Source organism: Peromyscus maniculatus, chromosome 5 (genome assembly GCF_049852395.1).
Source record: "Peromyscus maniculatus bairdii isolate BWxNUB_F1_BW_parent chromosome 5, HU_Pman_BW_mat_3.1, whole genome shotgun sequence".
NCBI lineage: Eukaryota > Metazoa > Chordata > Mammalia > Rodentia > Cricetidae > Peromyscus > Peromyscus maniculatus.
The window spans coordinates 79944643-79967834 of record NC_134856.1 but is presented as its reverse complement, the minus strand read 5'-3'; the positions used below and the strand labels follow the sequence as shown (position 1 = coordinate 79967834).

At 41.3% G+C, this 23192-nt stretch overlaps 1 protein-coding gene across 1 annotated transcript in view; it reads right to left on the bottom strand.

The window, feature by feature from the left end:
- Frmd4a (FERM domain containing 4A) overlaps window positions 1-19534 on the bottom strand; it is a 749198-nt gene extending 729664 nt beyond the window's left edge. The window contains exons 1-2 of the mRNA XM_076572733.1: window positions 19226-19534; window positions 17971-18036 (exon numbers count right to left, since the gene is read on the bottom strand). The gene's annotated coding sequence lies outside the window, so the exon portion shown is untranslated. The remainder of the gene's footprint in view (window positions 1-17970; window positions 18037-19225) is intronic.
- Window positions 19535-23192: the final 3658 nt, after the last annotated feature.

Sequence of the window (23192 nt, the reverse complement as noted above, 5' to 3'; positions counted from 1 at the left end):
GCCCTCTGGGTTATCCGAGGATGCCTAGACATTAGTGCCATGCCCACGTATGTCCCCTTTCAGCTATATGTTTTATCCTGCAAGTTAGATGCTGACCCTCCCCTATCCCATCCCCACCCCCATCCCAGTGGTGGACCTTAATATTCACACACACACACACACACACACACACACACACACTTCTTATATTTCATCTGTATTGAATAAAACTGGTCCTGGGTAGCCCACAAAGTAAAGGGTGACTGATAATAACTTCCAAGGCTGAGTTGCAAAATGGTCCTGCAGCTTCTGCATAAGTTTATAGAAATCTGGCCACCCTGAAATAATAACACTGTATACCACATATGAAGAAATCATGGAAACACTAAGGAGTAAGAGCAAGGTGAGCTAGAGAGAGAGATGCCTGGGAAGCCACAGCTCCCCACTGTTATCATCAGATCGAGGTCCCACATACTGTGTCCCTCTGACCTCAGTCTGTACTATAGATGCATGGCTATCCTGGCTGTGTCCCCCAAAAATTCATTTGTTAATCCTAATCCTCATTGCCTGGGAATAGGGATTATATTCAGAGAGAATCTTGTAATGGATGATTTAGTTAAAATGAGGTCAGTAGAGTAAGTCCTAATCCAAAATGGCGGCTGTCTTTATCCAATGAGGAGATTAAGACTCAGACACACGGGCAGAGTGAAGACTGTAACAATACAGGAAGAAGGAGCTGCCACCAAGCATGAGAGAATTAACAACTGCAAAGAATCCAATCCTGCCTGCACCTTGACCTTAGACTGCCCTGTAGCATGAATCTTAACAGTTCTTATTAATAAAATCAAACCCGGGGCCAGTTATTGGGGTGAACTGGAAGATCAGAGAAGCAGAACAAGCCACAGCTAACCTCACCTGGCCAACTTCTCAGCTGGTCTTGTTTCCTCAGACTGGAAGCTTCCGTGTCCTCATCCCAGTGGCTCTCAGCTGAACTGCTGCTCGAAAGCCTGAAGCTTAACCAGCCAGAAAGCTTAACCAGGCCAAATGCTTAACCAGCCAAATGCTTCTAGTTTCTGGTCCTCACGCCTTATGTACCTTTCTGGTTTCTACCACCACTCCCTGGGATTAAAGGCATGTGTCACCATGCCTTGCTGTTTCCAATGTGGCCTTGAACTCACAGAGATCCAGAGGGATTTCTACCTCTGGAATGCTAGGATTAAAGGTGTGTGTGCCACCATTTTCTTTGTATCTAGTGGCTGTTCTGTCTCTGACCCCAGATAAATTTATTAGGGTGTACAATATTTTGGGGAACATAATACCACCACACTGCCCACTCATGGGAAGATGAGAAAATACAGTCTGTAGTTCAAGCCCCCAGTTTGTGGTGCTTTGTTAGGGCAATCCTAGAAAACCGATCGCAGATGACAAGGAGCATTGGCATCATAAGCTACTAAAATCTGGGGGTTATTTAGTATATAACACTTCATAAACAAAACACTATGATCTTCCACAAACAAAGAAGTGACAGCAATGTAAAACTTACATTCTTCTTCCCCGAGTGCTGCTGATATTTTATCAGAATCCCCTGGCTGAGAGACTATAGGGACTTGGCGACTACCTGCGTAAACTCAGAAGCGAGGGAAACTGTGATGAACAACCATACCTTCAACATTCCTGCCTTCCAGGCTGCTGTAAAAATGAAGAAGTTAATTGCCAAGCTATAAAAATGCAATGACTATTAGGCCCCTCCTTGCACTATCATCTGTTAGTATCCTGACAACTGCAGAATTGGGGAAACAAATGTGCTCTGCACTTGCCCAGCTTACATACTGCTAAAGGTTAATTGGATTCCATTTCAGAATCTGTGCGTCTCATAGGAGGGTGAATATGTACAAGACAAAACAAGGTGTGTGACGCTCAGAATATTCCATTTGCCCTAGGGCCAAAGTTGCACACTGCCCATCCCTGAATTAAAGAGAATGCCGTTGTCAGGTCATGAGCTTTTAGCTCCCAAAGCTTCAAGCCACCAGCAATGAACAGGTGTCCCTGCTCATTCATCTGAAACTGTCCAGGCCTCTGAGCTGTGTCTCTTTGTAGAGAAAAATTAAAGAAGCACCGAGTCAGCTGAGGGATTTCCAGTCAGCTGGGTTATTCACTACTGTGAGTGGACTCAGAGTTGCCAGTCATGTGTGAAACCCATTGTGGCTGTGTCACAGACCGCTTAAGGCTGGCAAAACCTCCAGCAGGATTCTGGGTGACAACATATCGACATCTGTGAAGTGATGCAGTGAGGTGACAGAAACTTCTGTACAACTGTTCCCTGCATGAGGACCAGTGCTCTCCACCCTCTCTGTGGTTTGGGATCTGCATTCTCCTAGCAAGTAGCAGGTAGCCATGATCATTACTTGGTCCTATAGGTATAAAACCCACGTAAGGGCTGGAGAGATATCTCAGTGAGTAAAGCACTTGGCAAACAAGTATAAGAGCCTGAATCCCTAGGACCACATGGAATTGGATCCCCAGGACCCAGGTTAAAAATAGATAGATAGATACATAGATAGGTAGATAGATAGATAGATAGATAGATAGATAGATAGATAGATAGATAGATAGAGACAGATAGATAGATAGATAGATAGATAGATAGATAGATAGATAGATAGATATAGAGACAGAGATAGATGATAGATAGATAGATAGATAGATAGATAGATAGATAGATAGATAGATAGATAGATATAGATAGATAGACAGAGACAGAGAGAGAGAGAGATATAGATAGATATAGAGATAGAGACAGAGATAGATGATAGATAGATAGATAGATAGATAGATATAGATAGATAGATAGATAGATAGATAGATAGATAGATAGATAGATAGATAGATAGATAGAGACAGAGATAGATAGAGAGATAGATAGAGAGATAGAGAGATAGAGGGATAGAGGAATAGATAAGCAAGCAAGCTATGTACAGTAGCACCTGCTCATAATCCCAGCAGAGGGAAAGGGGAGACAGGAAAATATCTGGGGTTCAGTGGTAGCCATTTGTCAAGCCTACTGTGAGCTCCAAGCCTGAGAGACCCTATTGCATAAAACAAGATGGAAACCCAAGGTTGTTCTTTAGCTTCTTCATATTACAAATATCTGAACACAGTACACACCCCACTCAAAGGTTCCCAAATGTATGTAGCCTTCCTTCTTCATAGAATCTACTCTGGAATGAGTCAGTCAAATTGCACTGCTAATTTACATAATTTTATGTCTCCCCTAAATGGGTCCAACCTCTCCACAAACAGATGGCTCTCACTGAAGAAGCATTTCCAGCCTCAAATTTCCTTTGCTAAATACAGTAGATGCCAAATTCAAAGCCACTGGATTTGTTGGAAACCATCAAGGACATAATCTCTAGACATGAGAACTGCCATTTGGTTAGGGTAGTCTCAAGGGATTCCTTGGTTTGGAAAGGCTGGAACCCAAAAAACCCTGGACATGGGAACAGACACCAAAGGAACTGTGGATAGAGACCTAGGAAACACTGATCAGGGCTCTTACACTTTGGGCCATGAGTCCTGAACTGCTCTTTCTCAGGCTGAACTTATCACCATGAGAAAGGAGCTTCCAAGCCAAGAACTTAGCCCCTAGTCCCCAGAGTTTGTGATCCCATATCTAGACCCTAAAATTGTTTGATTAAATTTTCTGGACCTCTTTCCAGAGTCACCACCAGCCTCTCTCTCTCTCTCTCTCTCTCTCTCTCTCTCTCTCTCTCTCTCTCTCTCTCTCTCTCTCTCACACACACACACACACACACACACACACACACACACACACACCACTTCTGTGCACTACAGAGAATCCAGTGCTGCTTACAGCCCCACCACTAGGTTACAAAGGATGCTGGGGGTGGGGGTCTGCAGAAGGGGATAGAGGGCCCTGGGGGACAGACGCAGAAAGGATCAGGCTCTTTCTGGACTCCACAGTACTTCTAAAATTGCACACAACGTTAAACCATAAGCATCGTGTAGACTTCCGAAGAGCCTGTCATCGTCTTCACTGGTCTGTCACCATCGAGACAAAGAAGCGAGCTTCGTTTTCCTATTTGATCTCTCTGCTCCCTTCCTAGTAGAGGTGGACATCCTCTTCCTGTTTTAAAATCAAGCCCTGCCCTTTTCACATGTCTGTCTCCTCATTTTCTTGCCTGCCAGACACTGACCTTTGGTGGGAAAACAGCAGACCTCATCTAAGCACTTGTTTCTGACATGCTAGCTGCATGTGAATAATATCCGCTTCTTCCTGTCTGCCACAAGCCCTGGACACTGCTCGCAGCCTGAGGCACCCGACCTGTGGAGTCCTACAATTCACTTCCTCTTCTCTGGTGACCCTCAGAGGGGCGGTGGGGACTCCATCAGTCCCTTTTATCCCCCAGAGGATGTATTTCAGGACCAACCCAGATTGCCTTCCAGATGGGGAGGAGATAAAAGGATTTGAATCCAGTCACATGGTTAAATTAAGAAGCAGACAGAAATAGAACAAAATGAAACGGGGGGCTGGGATCTGGGGGAGAAAATAGTACTCTTTGTGGGCGAGCCAGAGCTCAGTGATGCAGGCCTATGCTGCCTGAGATCTAATTTGCAGTGCCACAAAGAATTTGCTGCTTCAAATTTCCTTTGCTCCTCACTTTTTGTTCCGAGTCAGAAGCCACTGAGGCTGGCAAAGATCCCAGACAGGGCGGTTAGATCACAAGAAGAGAGGGACCTCTAGTGTCGAGCGACTTTTCTGCTGCCCATGACGATGACGACGCTGTTCACTTCCAGATTCATCTGTTAGCCGGTGACTGTTACGACACTGCTTCTCTGAGGGATGGTCTCCATTTAAATGTTAAAAGTGGAAGTGGGGTTTCTTTTTTTTCCTCTCTGGATAACTAAGAAAATTGAAAATGGCAAAACAAAGTGAACGCACTAGTTTAAGGAAGACTTCAGGAAAGCGTCCCATGACATCCATTAAGGTGCTCAGTGAAGAGCACTTGTTGCTCTTCCAGATGACCTGGGTTCAGTTCTTTGCACCCACATCAGGAGGCTCACAGCCACCTGTAACTCCAACTCCAGAGGATCGGACACCGTCTTCTGGACTCAGTCATCAACAAGCACACAGACATGTATGCTGCCAAATACCCAAACACATAAAATAAAAAATAAATAGATCTTGCCGGGCAGTGGTTGCACATGCCTTTAATCCCAGCACTCAGGAGGCAGAGCCAGGCAGATCTCTGTGAGTTCGAGGTCAGCCTGGTCTACAGAGCAAGATCCAGGACAGGCACCAAAACTACACAGAGAAACCCTGTCTCAAAAAACCAAAAGATAGATACATAGATAGATAGATAGATAGATAGATAGATAGATAGATAGATAGATAGATAGATAAAATAGATAGATACATAGGTATTTTTTTTAAGTTTCCATTAAACCTTTGACCTTAGCATAGGGACTAAAAATCATTTCAATAAGTCTTGAACACAAAAATACCAGTTGTCAGTAGGTTCCTGATGAGTGACAAAGATTTTTCATGTCTAACAGCAAAAAATACTGACAGAGCAAATCCCATCTTACAGCACTTGACTGGTCTCCAACTACAGAGATGGCAGATACTCATGTGCAGCTGCATCCACAGGCACCCAGAGAGAATTGGGGCAAGAAGAGATGTTATACCAGTGCTTCCAAGATAGCTGGGAGTTGATCAGCCTGATAAACAGGGTTAGGATGTACTAAAGCAACAGAGGTGAAAAGCCCAAGCTTGGAGGCACTGAGAAAGCCTTGGTCGTGCTTTCCGGCAGGCTGAACGTGGGTTTGCAGCCTTGGTCATGCTCTCTGGCAGGCTGAACGTGGGTTTGCAGCCTTGGTCATGCTCTCTGGCAGGCTGAACATGGGTTTGCAGCCTTGGTCATGCTATCCGGCAGGCTGAACGTGGGTTTGCTGTAGGACACAGCCAGGAAAGGCAAACAGACAAATGCAATAGTTCCTCCTTTCTGCTGACGATTCTTGGTTGTTGATTCGTTCAAATAATTTGCAAAGTATCTTCTGTTATCAGGGCCTTCATTCTGGCTCAGAGGTCACGGTTGCTTTCTGTCGCCTTCACAAATATCTGAGATGATCAATTTATGAAGAGAAAGGGGTTTGTTTGGGTTTTTTGGATTGGTTACTCTATTGCTCTTCCTGTTGCAAGTCAATGCATCATGGAAGAGAGCGTGTGGAAGAGCAGTTACTGACTCATACTGCAGAGGCAAAAGAAAGAGGAAGGGGCTGAGGTCTCATCCACTTTGAAGGCAGAACTTAGCACTTCCCAACAGAGTTGGGCTTCTGGCACACACCTGTAATCCCAACACTTAAAGGGAACAGACAGAGAACTCCTATGAGTTCAAGACCAGACTGGGCTACCTATCAAGTATCTGGTAGCCTGAGCTGCACAACAAGACCTTGGCTTAAAAACAAAATGAGCAAACAAGCAAAATATCTTCCATTAGGCCCTTTCTCTTAAAGAGTCTACTGCCTCCCCATGGTGCCCCATTGGAAGCCAAGCCTTTGTCATATGGACCTTCTAGGACTCCAGTATAACTGCAAATTATACTAGCTACCAAGAGCAAGACGTGGTTAGAATCCATGAACACTCTCTGTTTGGAAAATGAAATGGTTAATTTTCATTGTCAGCTGGACTGGATTTAGAATTACCTTGGAGACACACCTCTGGACATGTCTGAGAAGGTGTTTTCATAACTGGTGAAGACTCAAGTTGAATATGGGCATCACTAGCATGTAGGTGGGCATCCTAGACTGTATAAAAAGGCAAGGGGCGGGGACAGCAAGCAGAGCACTGGAATCCATGTCTCTCTGTTTTCTGACTGTGGACACAACGTAACACAACCAGGGGCAGTTGCCTCATGCCCCTGCCACTACAGCTAGCATCATTTCACCTTCCTAACTTCCCTATGTGAAGACTATACCCTTCCTCAAACCTTTCCTTGAGTTGCATTTGTCAGACATTTTATCACAGTAACAAAAATAAGAACTGATGCATGGAAGGTAAACCAACACCCACAATACCATAAGACGGATGCAAGCAGAGAGCTGTGCCCAGGTTTTAACCACAGTGGTGATCAGTTTCATCTGATGTAAAGATTCACCGAGGAGGATACACTTGGGTTTAATCTTCAAAGAAGAAGAATAGTTCCTGGGATTGAGGAGAGGAGTGGGAGAGGAAGAGGAAGAGGAAGACTCTGGGAGTGAGTGGTTGGGGGAGTCAGGCCTCTGTGTGCATCATCACAAGTAAGCCTGACCAGACTCCACCTAAAGAGTCTATTGTCTCTCCTGATGAGTCACAGTGATGGAACTAGGGGAGATGCAAACAGAATGTCCTGGGAACATGCATGGACAGATCTGCAGACCTTTTGTCACGACTCTAGAGAAGGGAACCGAAAGAACTGTGGCAAATCCATTCCTTTAAAATTTGACAGATGACCATAGGGAGCATGCATTGGAGAGGCACGATAGTCCACTTTGCATTGACTGAAGTCACACTTCGTTGAGGAGTTCTTGTCTTGGATGTGGGAGAATTCCTCCAACTGGAGAAGATCTGGCGTGAATTTTGTTGGAGTTACAAGTTCTTCTCATTATTCACTAGAATTAATGAAAATAGTACCCAGAAAATTGTAACTAGCTACTGTGCACTTAGAGTACAGGGCATTTAGATATTTCATGTGCATGCCTATGAGATGGACTCCGGGGTTTTCATCCTAGTTTTTTTTCTCATTTTTTTTATAGTTTCAATATATATGTAAAATGAACCTTAGTAGCTTCACACTTCCCATTCCCCTCTTTTTTTTTTAATAGAACTAAGCATGAATTTCCTCCTATGGAATGGAGGACCTCATTCATCACCTCCAATCAGAAAGCGTTTGGTGATTCCCATAACATTCATGCCGCTCTTGCACCAAAGAGCACATCTTGCCTGACAGGTTTACTTGTAGCTTTCAGAATTCACATCTCAACAAGGCTGTTGATGGTGGCTTCTCTCTCCCAGCAGCCTACATCGCATCTTCCGGCTCTCTGAAAGCTGGCCCACAGGAAGAAAACTTCCAACTCAGTTCCAGCTTGGCGTTTCGGTGTCCTGTGACCCAAGTGTGTGGTTTCTTCAGCAGCGTGGCCTTCCTTTCAAGTCTGGTGAGCAATGTAGATAGCCTGGATTATTCGGGGTGGGGGGGGGGCTTCTCATGACTTCTTAACCAACAATTTATGGAGGGATATTCCACACTTAGCACTGAGATCTTTATTTGATAGCTCATGGCTTCCGGGAACAGCATTACCCTCCTTGGGAAGGTGCCTCTACCTAAACTATTTCTTTTAGATTGTATTTTAACAAGCTTATAAATAGTAGGTTTCCGTGGCTTTTACATGTACCCTCAGTTTTGGTTACTGTTTCTCATCCTCCCTCCTCATCTTCCATGCCCTCCTGCCCCTCTCTGTTCAGCTTTTTTTTTTTTACCCCAGAACCCCTCTACTTTCACATCCAATGTGTTCTACTACTGCCTTACCTCCATTAAAACCTTTATTCCCCAATGGTCCCTCTCTGTCTTTCTAGCCTTACTTGCACTCAAAGTTAAACACGCTGTTCTAAAAATTCAAAGCTAGGATTCCCACAAGAAGAGGTGCATGCCATGGTAGTCTTTCTGGGCCTGGGTTAGCTTGCTCGGTATACTATTTTCCATTTTCCTAAAATTCCATAACTTGACTTTTCTTTACAGCTGAATAAAATTCCATTCTGTGTGTGTGTGTGTGTGTGTGTGTGTGTGTGTGTGTGTGTCTGTGTGTCTGTGTGTGTGTGTGTGTGTGTGTGTGTGTGTGTGTGTGTCTGTCTGTCTGTCTGTCTGTCTGAGGGGAGGGAGAAAAAGAGAGATTTTCATTATCCACTCATCCACTGATGGACATCTAGACTATTTCCTCACTGTTGTGAACAGATAAACTACTGTGAACCCAAAGCTAGGTAATTAGCTAAAATTCATATAGGAGAGGATTTTGGATTTTTCCAGACACTTAAGCAATATTTTTCACTCTATGCCATCTCCTGTTTCTTTCATCCAAGTCCCTTGCTAAAATGATGCCAGTGTTGGACATGCAGCCAGAGATAGATTCACTTTATGTCATTTTGACAATACATTAAATGAAGCTTGGAAAGCATTCCATGCTAATGGTAGGATGGAATATACCCAATACACCAGGAACAAACCAGGAGATAACTAGAAGGACAAACTGAAAGTAAAACTTCGAGTGTAGAATTCTGCCATCTTCCTTCATATAGCATCAGGAATCAACAGATAGGGTTTTGGAGCCAATCTAGTGCCTCCCAAAGTCAGTGGTGAGGTGAAAGCAGATTCTTGCTATGCTTCTTCTTGTGTTGCAGACAGAAAACTGTGAGACCGAGGTCAAGGGACAAAATTCTATTATTGTGCTATTCAATACATTCCCAACAAAATCAACTTCCTTTTCCTTCTTCCAAGCCTCTTCTGTGTCCTTCTTCCTTCCAGTTTGATTTTTTGTAGCTTACACACCTCCCCTAGAGGACTCTCAAGACCAATAACACCTGCACACTGGCCGCCCCAAAGGCTAATGCAATAGCTCATACTCATTGCTGTCGCCCAAACTGTGTTTCAGCAAGGTCAGCCTTTGGCACTCAGGTCCTCCCCAAAGCCTGCTTTCCCACTTTAGTATTTCTTGGTGGCTAAATTCTACAAGCAGAAATTGCTTCCCACATCGAGCAGTTCCATTTCTACTCCAACAGGCAGCGGGAAGTAGCCAACACGTAACTTAAATGATCATTTACTATTGTAAAGCTCCCTACATCCCTGTGCTTGCCATTAATCACACTGGAAAATAATAGAATGGCAAAGAAGGATTGCTGTTATTAATAAAACATGTCAGCCGAGGGCTCAACCAACCAAACACAGCCACTGGGAACTGCTATATTGCCTTATTATCTCTGAATGATTGTCCAGCTGGTAGATTGGAGCACTGTGCTCACAAACAAAAGGTTATCCACAGAGGGACGCCCCAGACACCACAAAGACTGATGGTGAGGCTCACACTCCTGGCACAATGACATCTAGTTTTGGAATTCAATATCATAAAAGGCTGATTAGTTAAACAGAAGGACAATGTATTACTATGCAATTCAAATGCTAGATATTTCTTATTTAGTAATGAAAAACTACTAAAATATATTCATATAAGGAAGTTATTTTTTGAATCCAGTATGCTACAAAGTGAAATAGAACTGGTTAAAACAACCCACTTGACTAGTCCTGATTCTCCACTACTAAAGGCAAGAAGCCGAAAATAAATCATAATTGTACATTTGGCAAACATTCCTAAAGTGCTGTGTGTGCTGGTTCCCAGCTCTAGTTGATGAGGGAGGAGAAGTCACTGGTTAAAGTTCCTGCCCTACTGGAGTTTATTCTTTCAAGAGAAGAGGGAAAAAAAAACATCAAATGCACAGCTCAATGCCAAGAAGTAATGAGAGCTGGAAATGCAAATACATCCAGGAAGGTGGGCAAGAATAACAGATGGGCAGGTGGCACTCAGGATGGTCCCTCTGAAGAGGGCGAAGTGTCTGAATAAATATCCAAGGCAAGAAAGGGCACAAGCCATGTGAACATGGCAGGGAGACCCAGCCTGGCTTGGGAAGTGTGGTACAAAGGCCCTGGAGAAGTATGTTTGGTTTACATAAATGCTTTGGTTCTTTTTTTTTAAATATTTATTTATTTATTTGTGTATACAGTGTTCTGCTTGCATGTGTCCCTTCAGGCCAGAAGAGGGCACCAGACCTCATTACAGATGGTTGAGAGCCACCATGTGGTTGCTGGGAATTGAACTCAGGACCTCTGGAAGAACAGCAAGTGCTCTTAACCTCTGAGCCATCTCTCCAGCCCAAATGCTTTGGTTCTTAACAAAAGCTTCACAACAGACTTCCTATCATATGCTGGAATGAGCATTTTAACCCTCAAAAGCATCAGTTAATTCGCCATTGTGTGACTATAATGAGGATGGTATGTTGGAATTTCTCTTTTAGAATTACCTATAGATTGCTACATGCATCCCCTTCCTCACAAGCTTTACCAAAGAACATAAAATAAGCCAATAAAGTGATATTGATGAAAAGCAAGGCCAGAAACTAAGAAATGCCTGGTGGTCAGATGAAGATGGGATCAAAGTGGCAGAAATTTGGATCTGGGCTGATTGGCCAGCAAGCCAGCACCCACAAGGGAAGTTCACTGAGAAGTGGAACAATTGCTCCCAGAAAATTTCCCCAACTCTGAGCTGTCTGTAGACAAAATTGGGCCAGCACATGGCTAAGCAAGAGATACACAGAGAAATGTCCATGACTGCAAAGGTGTACAGTCTACCAATCCACTCATGTAGATGGACTGCTTGCAAAGCCAAGGGTAGCAGTTATTCACATAAATGTGGGCCAGGAATCCAGGAGAATGGGGTAACCCACATAGTCAAGTGTGTGACACAGAAAGTGAAAGAGAGAACAATAATTTATAACAACCACATCCTATCTCTAGCCACATCTGTAAGATCACACAAGCAGATTAGTGGGTACAGTGGAAATAAAATAGATTTTGTCAATTCCCTGAGGGGTAGGAAACAGCTGCCATGCCCATGAAGCTGCCTTGGATGAAGAAGGGTGAAGCCATCAAAAGAACCTTTGTCAACACCCCCTTCACTCAAAAAGATGCATTTGTAATCCTGTTCACAGGCCACAGAGTCCTAAAGCAAACTCCAACAGCTCTCTTTTGGTCCCTCACTGTACCCAGGACCAGCCTGTGTTTCAATAGGAAACCCATATTTGCTCTGATAACTTTTGTATAATCAGTTACGTTTTCTATTTATATTTTCTGTGCCTTTCCCTTCCTGACCCACAAATGGGCTTGTTAAATTTTCTTAGTTCCTTCCTACCCTCTTTTAATGTCCTACATTCTATTTCTGATCTACTGAGACTTACTTTAACTAACTTTAATTAAGCAGTATTTTTTTTCAGCATCCATAATTGGGTAATACAATCTCCCTCCTCTAAATCAAATAAAGTAACATGTTGGTGACCTTTTAATGATTGCTTGCTTCGGAGATTTGTTAAAACAGTGTTGAATATAGAATAGCCCCAAGACTATAGTCATTACTGTGGAGATTTTTTATAACATATAGGATTTTTTTCCTTAAATAAGCTCTATGTTTTAGAGAAGTATGAGTTCACCACAAGAATGAGCCAAGTTCACAGATTTCCTTATGCCCCCCAGACCCTATACCTACATAGCATCCCTCAACATCAACATCCCTACACTTAATATAATAAATTAATCTATATTATCATATCTGTTATCATCCAAAGTCTATACTCTTTTTGTATCATCTTTGGATATTTGGAGACAAGATCTTAATATGTAGTTATATCATATCACTTTCCTCATTGCTATGTCAAAAACTAAAAACCTTACAAAAGCAAATTGAGGATGAAGGGGCTTATTTTGGCTCATCATTTGAGGGTATCTTCATAGCAATGAAGACGCAGTGAGTGAAGGAAGTTTCTTACGTTGCATCCACAGTCAAAAACACAGACAGAAAGAGATAAATTCTAGAGCTCTATTTGCTTTCTTCTTTTAACTCAGATGAGGGTCCCAACACCTGGGATGGTGCTACCCACCTTCAGGATGGGTCTTCACTCCTTAGTTAATCCTCTCTGGAAATGTCTTTACAGATACTAAGATGTGTCTCGCAGGTGATTCCAAACCCAGTCGAATTGGCAATGAACAGCTTGACCTTTTCTTGAAACAGGTTATTTTCTTGAAACAGGTTATCATGCAGCCCAGGCTGTCCTTGAACTTCTGACCACTTGCTATCACCTCTCCAATGTTGGGATTATAGATGTGCATCTTCATGTCTGGCTCATGTACACTCAAGCATTGTACATTCTACAGATTTAGACACGTGCACGTATCCATCCTTATACCGTATACAGGACAGTTTCACTGTCTCAAAAATCCTCTGTACCCTTCCTGTTCATGCCTTCTGCTCCCCAAGCCCTACCAACACCTGACTTTCTAATTATCTCCACCGTTTGACCTTTTCCAGGGTGTCGTCGAGTTTCAGGTTGTCTCCTTTCATCCGATAACACATATTCAAGGATCCTCTATGTCTTCTAACATCTTGTAACTACTTTAAGTGCCCAATCAAATCCCATTGTCTGAATGCACTAAAAGCCATTCATTTATTCACCTATATCTAGGTCAGTTCCTAGTTTTAGCATTTATGAATAAAGTTATTTTATTCATGTGCAGGCTAATGTGCACATGGATACCGAAGAAGACAAATGCTAAATCCTGTGACAAATATACCATTTTCAGAAGTTGTTTTCTGAGGTGAATGCACTATTTCTCTCCCTCTAGCAATGCATGAGCATTCCTGTTGCTCCACATCCTCACCAGCATCTGATACCATCACCGCTGAAGTTTGCATACTGATACTCTGTCACTGTTTTAACATGTAATTCTCTAATTGCATACTATGATTTTCCTTTTGAGAAGCATTCAAAATCGAATAAAACCCACAAACAACATTAAAATTTAACTTCAAATATTTGTGGTTTCATTTCTCACCACATACTACAGCATTTCTTCCTCTTCTTAAAGTTCATTCATTCATTATTTATTCACTGCACAATACTGACTGTGTGCCATGTAATCCATGGCAAGAGATTATGAAGCCCCAAGATCCCTGACTTCATAGAACTTAAAAACCACATGAGAAGTTCTAATTTATGTTTGCTGGAGTCAATTTTTTAAGCTTTCTTTCTAGAACACTCCATGAAAAAAGACTTCCCTGTCCCTTGGCCTCCTCCAATTCATTTTTTATGTCCTGTGACCCAGGTGTATGATGCTTTGATTAATATGTCCACACTGTCAAGTTGTGGTGGGCAACCAAGAGAAATGTCAATAGTGTGTATTCTTTTGAGGGCTTCTGGACCTTGCTGAACAAAAGCTTGTAGGTAGGTATCCCATATCTGATACTGGATTTTTTTCTTAAACTTCCTTTATTTTTCTTTTCTGTGTATGACTGTTTTGCCTGTATGTATGTCTGCCCATCATGTGTATGCCTGGTCCATGCAGAGACCAAAAGACATCATTGGAGCTCCTGCAACTGAAGTCATGGGCAGCTGTGAGCTGCTATGTGAATTCTGGAAACTGAACTGAACTCTTCCTACTGAAGAGCAGCCAGTGCTCTTAACTGCTGAGCCACCTCTCCATCACTGGAATTTTCATTCAAATGTTATAGTCATATTTTTCTTTGGGCTGCCAGCTCACAAAAAAAATGACATGGAAACTTATCATTAATTATGAAACCCTGGCCAATAGCTTAGGCTTGTTCTAACTAGCTCTTACAATTTAAATTAACCCATATATTTAAATCTACATTCTTTTAAGTGGCTCAGTTACTTTTACTTTGTAATGTCCATGCTGCTTGCTCTGCATCCCTGGCATCTCCTCCTTTCTCCTTCCCATCATCCTCTCTGTCCAGAAATCCTGCCTACTAATTGGTCATTCAGCTTTTTATTAAACCAACCAGAGTGATACATCTTCACAGTGTACAAAAAGATTATTCCACAATATTTTCCCCTTTGTATAAATAAAAAGAAAGGTTTTAACTCTAACACAGTAAAACTATATACAATAAGAACAATTATTGGGTATTGTCTAAATAGAAAGGAAAGGTATTAACTTTAACAAATGAAACTATATACAATAAGAACAATTATCAAGTAAGAATTGCAATTACAATGTCCAGTCCAATTTGTGTTTGGCATATTCAGAAAAAATACTTCATTATCTATCCTATCTTGATGAGTCCAAAGTTTTGTACCTAATTTACTTGCTATCAAGACTAAGGAAAACTGTAACTACAACTATCTAGTCTTCAACCCTATCAAAGACCCAAGAAGGATATAATATTACCTGAGTAAACAGGAAGTGCAAAGCAAGCAACTTCCAAAACTAAGAGAAATGACAGAGATAGCTGGTTGCCTGGACAGTCACCCCAGGTTCCTCTGCAATGTTGAGGCATTCATCTTCAGCCTACAGGCCTAGAATATCTGACAAACTTTTCTGTGAAGCAGGAATTTTTGAAGGACTGTCCTATTCTGTCTTGGCAAAGTCACTTTCTTTTGGTTCTGCTTGTCCAATTTGGACAGCATACTGTCAGCAGTAGAGGCAAGGGAAGTTTCTTTGCCTAGTGGCTAACTTTTGCCACAAAGAAAGCAAAATCCATATGGAAGATCTTCAATGCCTATTATCTTCTCTGAAGAAGATTGCTGCTGTGCAGAGCAGACATGTCTTATTGTCATGAAAAGCCTTATGTTATTAAAACAGTTTAAATGCCATATTCTGTAGATTTTTTGGTCTTGGTGTTTTAGGACCATGTATCTATTTAAAATATATCTCTCTATGACCTTGAAAATATACCTAACATGACTATAAGTTTTATTGTTATAGATGACTATTAACTTGTATTTCTTTATTATCCTAAATAGCTTTACATTACATTTTTAAACTAGCTGTATAGGTACAATACCTTAAGTAAGGATAAAAACATATATAACAAAAATAACCTTAAATTTATATCAATATACATATATCCATACCAGTGTAAAATACTTGAGACTAGTGGTTGTTCAAAATTAGACTCAACAATTCAACCTTTTATCCCATCATTTCTATATTATATCCCCTTTTACCCTTAAGAAAGAGATCCTTGAATCTAACCTCCTTTTAGTTTTTTCCCTGACAATAACAACTTGTAACCAACCCCCTAAACAATGACAAACATCTGTAATCCATCAAATGACCAAAACCTATCCACTCCACCTCTTAGGAATGTGGGCATTATGCTCCCTAAGACTGCTTCCTGTTGTTTGGGGGTGATAAAATCTTTGGGGGACCCTGAAAAAAAATTAAGATAATTTTCAAGTCCTGGGGAAGCCAGCTGTTGTCCAATCCCGGTGTGATTAGATAATGCAAGGCTTATCTGAAGATCTGGTTGGAGAAGTCTATGAGGCTGGACCACCTCAGCCTGCAGTCATGAAGCTGTTCTGGATGCAGAACTCTGAGGAAACTTTGACAGAGGCACTCTGAGAGGTTAGATCACCTGGACCACCCATTTTCATTGGTGTCTGGTCCCCTTGCTCTGAAAACACATAAACTTTTAAAGGTACCATATACATTTGCATTAACACAAGTACAGAATGTGCATTGTGCACAAGTCAGTTAAAGATGATTTTTTTGTTCTATGTTTGAGCAGGTAAAAGGCATCTGTAAACTTTATAAGCCAATTTAGACTGCATAACAAAACTGTAAAGGTCTCCCCTGGTCAAATCTGATCTCAGTTATCCTAGAAGGAATCCACAGCCTTTCATTTCCTATGGAAACAAAAGCATAACCTCTTCCCCAGTGTAATACATTTTTTTGACTTCCATTTTAGAGTTAAGGCATTCCTAATGTATGTAGGTTGGTTTAATTTAGCAATCCTTTCCACAATCCAATATCTCTCAGCAGCTGTTGTCTGTTCATTAGCATTCAAAAAATTCAAAATTGGGCTGGAGAGATGGCTCAGAGGTTGAGAGCACAGACTGTTCTTCCAGAGGTCCTGAGTTCAATTCCCACAACCACATGGTGGCTCACAACCATCCATAATGAGATCTGGTGCCCTCTTCTGGCATGCAGCAATACATGCAAACAGAACACTGTAAACATAATAAATAAATAAATAAATAAATAAATAAATAAATAAATCTTTTTTAAAAATTCAAAATCAATAAAGCACCATATAAGGTCCAAACTCCCTGTGTTATAATATTTCACATCCTTATGTGGCTTATTCATTTTTTATTACTTTGTTTCTCTCTTTAAAGACTTTACTTAGATATTTTTACAGATGAGTAGAACCTCTTTGTATCTGTCCCTGGGGGAGAGACCTTCCAGTGGCAGATCAAGGAGTGCAAGGAGAAAACTTTCAGGCAATGCATGCTTTGAAAAAAAGTTTAGTCTCCAAGTTATACTTACCTATTTGAGTATGTTATTTAGAGCAATTTAAACTATTTATTTTTTATGACTGTCTATATCCTTTTTCTTTTTCTTTTTTCTTAAGCCTACATATATTCTTAAATACACTGTAACCTATTTAGAGGTTTTTTTCCATCTGAACCTGCTTTACTGCGCATCTGTAACCTTTTCTGTCTGCATGAGCAAAATCTTAAACTGCCACGGAGCTCAGTTCATGGTGCACTGGAGGCTCAAGCCTGCAGGCAATGGCATGAGAGACTATGGAACTAGGAAGCCACATTTAGCTCTGATTCTGTGTGTTTGGAACCTTATTTTTAAGCTTTCTCAGGTCTTATGTGGAAATGTGTGCCCCTATATTGGGTGCCATTTGTAGTTGGGCTTTTCTGTGGGCTGCCAGCTCACAAAAAAAAAATGCCATGGAGACTTATTATTAATTATGAAAGCTTGTCTAACTAGTTCTTATAACTTAAATTAACCCATATCTTTTAATCGACATTCTTTTATGTGTCTCAGTCACCTTTACTTTGTAATGTCCATGGTGCTTGCTCTGTGTCCCTGGCATCTCCTCCCTTCTTCTTCCCAGTACCCTCTTTGCCCAGAAATCCTGCCTAGCTATTGGCCATTCAGCTTTTTGTTAAACCAATCAGAGTGATACATCTTCACAGTGTACAAAAAGATTATTTCACAACAAAATGTCTCCTTAAGTGAACCCTTCCAGGACCACACTTTCCACTCCTGTGGTCCTCCCTGTCTTAGATAGGGTTTTATTGTTGTGAAGGGACACATGACCACAGCAACTCTTATAAAGGAAAATATTTAATTGGGGATGGCTTACAGTTTCAGAGGTTTAGTCCATTTTCATCGTGGCAGGAAGCATGGCAGCATGCAGGCAGACATGGTGCTGGAGAAGGAGATGAGAATTCTACATCTAGATCAGTAAGCAACAGGAAGAGAATGCCACATTGGGATACATCTCCTCCAATAAGGCCACCTCTACTCCAACAAGGCCACACCTCCTAATAGTGCCACTCCCTATGAGCTGTTGGGGGCCATTTTCTTTCAAACCACCACATTCCCTGTTTCCTTCTCCACATTCTTCTAGCATTAAGCATATCACATTTCACTGGGCAGCAGTAGTGCACACCTTTAATCCCAGCACTACAAAGAGAAACCCTGTCTCAGGGAGTAAAAAAAAAAAAGACAGAAGCATATCACATTTCATGTTGGCTATCAATTTTAGGGCACACCATTGTGCTGTGTTGTGTGTCAGTCACTAAAAGAGGAATATTGCCAATTGAGCCATGACCTCATTTAATTCACATCCCCACAAGGTTCTTTAATCAATCTGAAAATTTTTAAGGGATGTTTTTTGCCTTTGTAGGCATTCTTGGCATGTGGTAGGCAGTCTTTAGCAACTGCAACACAGTAAGATGTAACAAAGTGTCCTACACTTGGGGTGTCCCCTTCCCATGGCACCTAAGGATAGCAGTTTGTTTACAGGAAAATGGGACGTTGTGTTCACTCTTGCAACAATTGATATTTTTGCTTCTTCATTTCCGTTTCAATAATGGATCATTACAAAACCTTCTAGAAGATATTTTAATAACAAACTGAATCTATAATATAGGTGCCAATGGTAAACATAACGTAATGAGAGCCAAGTAGCAACAATATACACAGTCTAAGTCAGGTTAATAACTATCATGTTCAATAACAAGGACCTAAAGCCTGCCTGACCACTAGTAACTGTAAGATGCTAGTGACCATGGCTGCATCCCAGTTTCAGAGGTGCCAATGTAAAACATCTTGCTCCCTAGAATCAATATAACACAATTATTCATTCACTTTGTCCATCATCTAACTCTTCATTTTTTAGCTCAAGGAAGACGCTGATTTTGTCTGCCTACTGACAAATCAACAATGCCTATATTAGCACCTGAGCCACAATGTGTGCTCAAAATATTTGATAAATGAAGATATTCGTGAGGTAAGAACCATCTAGTTGGAAAAACTGTGATTGACCACTGCCTCAATACATAAAATATAGCCTTTCACTCAAACATGCCATGCTATCACATGGCCAAACTCACTATGGTTTTCTTCTTGATCCTTTGGCTGGCTGTTTCCCAGAAGAAGACAATAAATGATTGGTATATGTCATCCAAAAGACTACTGAACTTTCTAGGCTTCTTCAGGGTTTTTACCAAATTCTGGTAGAGTCAAGCATGGATGACCCAGAAGATTCCACCATAGCATTCTTTATAAATCAAGACAAGGAAGGAAAAGAAAGGAAAGGAGTGGAGATGTAGGGAGCCGCCATTCTAAGATGGCGCTGACTTCCTGGTAGCCTAGCTGTAAACAACTCCATATTTGGCTATGCTCCTAGGACGACGTGTCCTGAGGTCCGCGCATGCGCGAGTATGGTAATTGACTTTATGTCCTCAGCCTATCCCGTGGCTCCCCGTGCTTGCATTCTGGCGGGACCCAATCACAGTACGGCACGTTTGCCTGATTCCCTATATAAGCAGCTGCAGTTTAGTCCTCGGGGCCCCTCACCTTCAGCTCTCCCTTAACCAAGAGGTGCTCCAATAAAGTGTGATCTGAGAAGAATCCTCGAGTGGTGGTCGTTCTTCCTCGCTGGCCGAGGAGCTCGCCGCATGGAGAGGGAAAAGGAGAGGAATGGGAGGACAGATGAGATAGGAAAAAAGAGGGAGAGATAGGAAAGAGGAAAGGAAGAATAAAAAGTACAGAAAGAGTGGAAGAGAGGAAGAGGGGGGAAGGAGGCAGAGAAAGTGAGGGGAGGAAGGGAGGAAGGACAAGACAAAGTTTCATACATAAAAGGAAATTCGCTTGCTAATATAGTTGGGTACTTCCCTGATGGGTGCCGTGGAGCAACAAAGGGGTGGATTCTAGATATTTGAACATCTCAGAAGCCAAGGAATTCTTCAGAAACCCAGGAAGAGCTAAGTTTCTGCAGCAGAAAAATCCCAGGCCCAACCTTCTGTGCTTCTAAGCAGGTGTCCATCTGCAGTGTGTGTAGAATCATTCAGTTTAATAGCCAATTAAACAAAAAGGGAAAGGCCATGTCTCACTGACTGTATGTTCTCTTAAATTCTTGCTCCTGGAGCTTAATTTTATGGGATCCAATGGTAGGGAGATCCAATGGCTGTCCTCTGCAGAGAGATGCCAACTCTTTTTCATACTCATGACTCAAGAACTTGCTCTTATAGCCATCAGAAAGGTGCCTCTGTACTGGGAAGATCTAATGCAAGCTCTTGAAGCCTATTGGTACAGAGCATCTCTTTTAATTACCCATCAAAACCCATCTGTCATCTGCACATTTCATTAAAAGAAAACCCTAAAGGGACAAGATATATGTGATATACTCTTTCACATTAATTAACACAATTCAACTTTTCATTTCGATATCAACAGCATCTCGTGTCTTTAGGATCTTAACACTCAAGTCTGAGGTTATTCAGTGCTTGGGAACTGCTTTTTTCCCTTTCAAAATTCACAGAAGAGTGTTTGAATCCATAGCTCCTGCCTAAAGTGTGGCTGACACATAGCAGGCATCAAAGCCTGGACACCAGCCCTAACATTCATCTCATTTAACATGACCCGGTGAACAATTGCTGGGCATGGTGCCAGGAACTGGGACAACAAATGTGCAAGGCACCTACAGTGTCTTGGGGAAAGCTTCAATAATAAAATCTGTTGTCAGAATAAATTTAATTTACTTGATATTCTCTCCCCCACATGGTGCTATTTTCAAATAAATCCATCCTTGCGATGAAAGGGATGGTAACAATCACTCATTGAGAGAGATGATGGAATTAAGACATCGTTGCATAAGGTTTCTCTCCTTCAATGTTCATGGTATCTCTCTTTTGCATTTCTATTGGGAGCATCCCAAAGTCCACCCTCAAAGATCAAAGGAGATTTCAGTTGTCCCTGGTTACACATTCCAGGGCTTTCTGGGTTCTCAAAGGCAGAACGATCTCATAAGTGTGTAAATCAGACATGAAAAGAGAGCTTGGGGCCAAAAGAAATCACAGTAAATAGAACAAGGGTGAAGAGGAATGTGTTGAGCCGTGGAAAACAAAATAGCAGACACACAGGCCTGGTTGCTATTTCCCCTTGCCCCTATTTGTGTGTGTTTAATGGAAACCTGGTTTCTCAATGACATTTTATGTTAGAAGATGGTTTGTGTTCTCAGTCGCACCCTTGGGGACCTTAGTGTTTTAAAGAGAATGATGAACAGCCTTGGATTTAGGATGCTAAATAGTCATTTGCCAACTGCATATTTACTGCTAATATTGCTAGTCATAAGGACCTAAAAATACATAAGGTGGATATAACCTAAGTTTATGTGCTGGAAGATACAGGCATCCTAACTTGTCTCCCTTGTCCTCTGTGACAATATACATGCATTTGTTTTACTATGTGGGGGCGAGGGTTGGGCCCCACTGGAAGCATTGGCTGATGAGCATGGCCTTCCATCAGAGCGATGGGAAAGGCAGCTGCCTGCAGGTAATGTGGAGACCCTTCTTTCTAGACTATTTTGTTGAGAATATGCCTGGTGGGCTTTTTGAACCAGTCTATGGCTTCCTTCTCACATCCAAAAATATTAGTGTCTGCTTCTGGATGACCAAGACTTATAATTCAGAACATGAATCATAGGGTTTCAGTGAGAATTCATCACTTGAAAATTATAAAGTATTTCCTACTTCAGAAAAGTGCTTGGGTCTCTTTAGATATCATAAGCAATAATGAAGCAAAGGCTTAGGAAACCATGATCCAAGTTGAGAAATGCAACATTGCAGTCACTTAGAAGTTTCTCTGTCCTCCCCATGGTGAATGTTCTATCATTCTATCTTAACCCTGAGGAGGTGACCAAGATGGCTGCCTCCTAGTTCACAACATATCATCCTTTGCCAAATCTAAGGGACTATTCTTTTATAGACGCATATATTTTTGTTTTAAAATACTCCTGAAAATTGTTTTGTATATAAAATGAAATAGGATCTCATTTTAGTTTTCTCATTTGGATAACTAGTTAAATATCACTAAAATGTCAGTTCTTCTTCACTGATTTGTAATATCACCTATGCTATATATTCAAGCACAATATCTAAGAAATATGGTTTTAAGGAGTTGTTTTGTTTTGTTTTGTTTTGTTTTGTTTTGTTTTGTTTTATGTGTGTAAGTGTTTGGCCTGCAAAGGCCAGAAAAAGGAATCAGATCCCCTGGAACTGGAATTATAGACAGTTGTGAGCTGACATGTGGGTGCTGGGAATAGAACCTGGGTCCTCTAGAAGAGCAGCTGGTGCTCTTAACTGCTCATCTATCTATCCAGCCTCTATAAATATGGTTTTAGGCTCCATTTTGTTCCACTGTTCTATTTTTTTAAATTTCTGTGTCCACATTGCACAAATCTCAACTATAGTTTATGCTGCATGCTAACACACGGTAGGACTCCCCTCCCCCAGCTATCCTTGGCCCTGCCTAAGTCTGTGTAAACAGAGTCTGCCTATCAAGCCGTGCACACTCACAAAGCATGCTGAGCTTTCTTTGAATGCAGTATCACTTTAGAGTGAATACTTTTTCATATTTTCAGTAAAATTTTAAAAGTTTTAAAAAAATCACTAGGCTTATGGCATCCCTTTTTCACTTTTCATTTTTCTTTATTGCCTGGAAATTTTTGTATATAAAGTAAAATATTCTGTAAACATGGAAAAGTAGCAAGAGAACGCAGAAATCTTCAAGCACTTAGGAAACCTTTTCCTCTTCATAAGGCAAATTTATATATTTATCATCGCATATTTAATGATATTTGAATTTATTTACATTGTAAATATTTAAGGTATATAACATGATGTTTTGACATACAAATGTATAGTGAAAAAATTGCTGCAGTTCAATAAATGAACATATGTCACCTTCTGTAGTGACATTTTGTGTACATAGCAAGAGAATCTAAAAATACTCCACAAGTTTCTGTACGTAAAGAAGTCTTATTAGTTACTGTCTCCACTGTGAACATAGATTTCTATT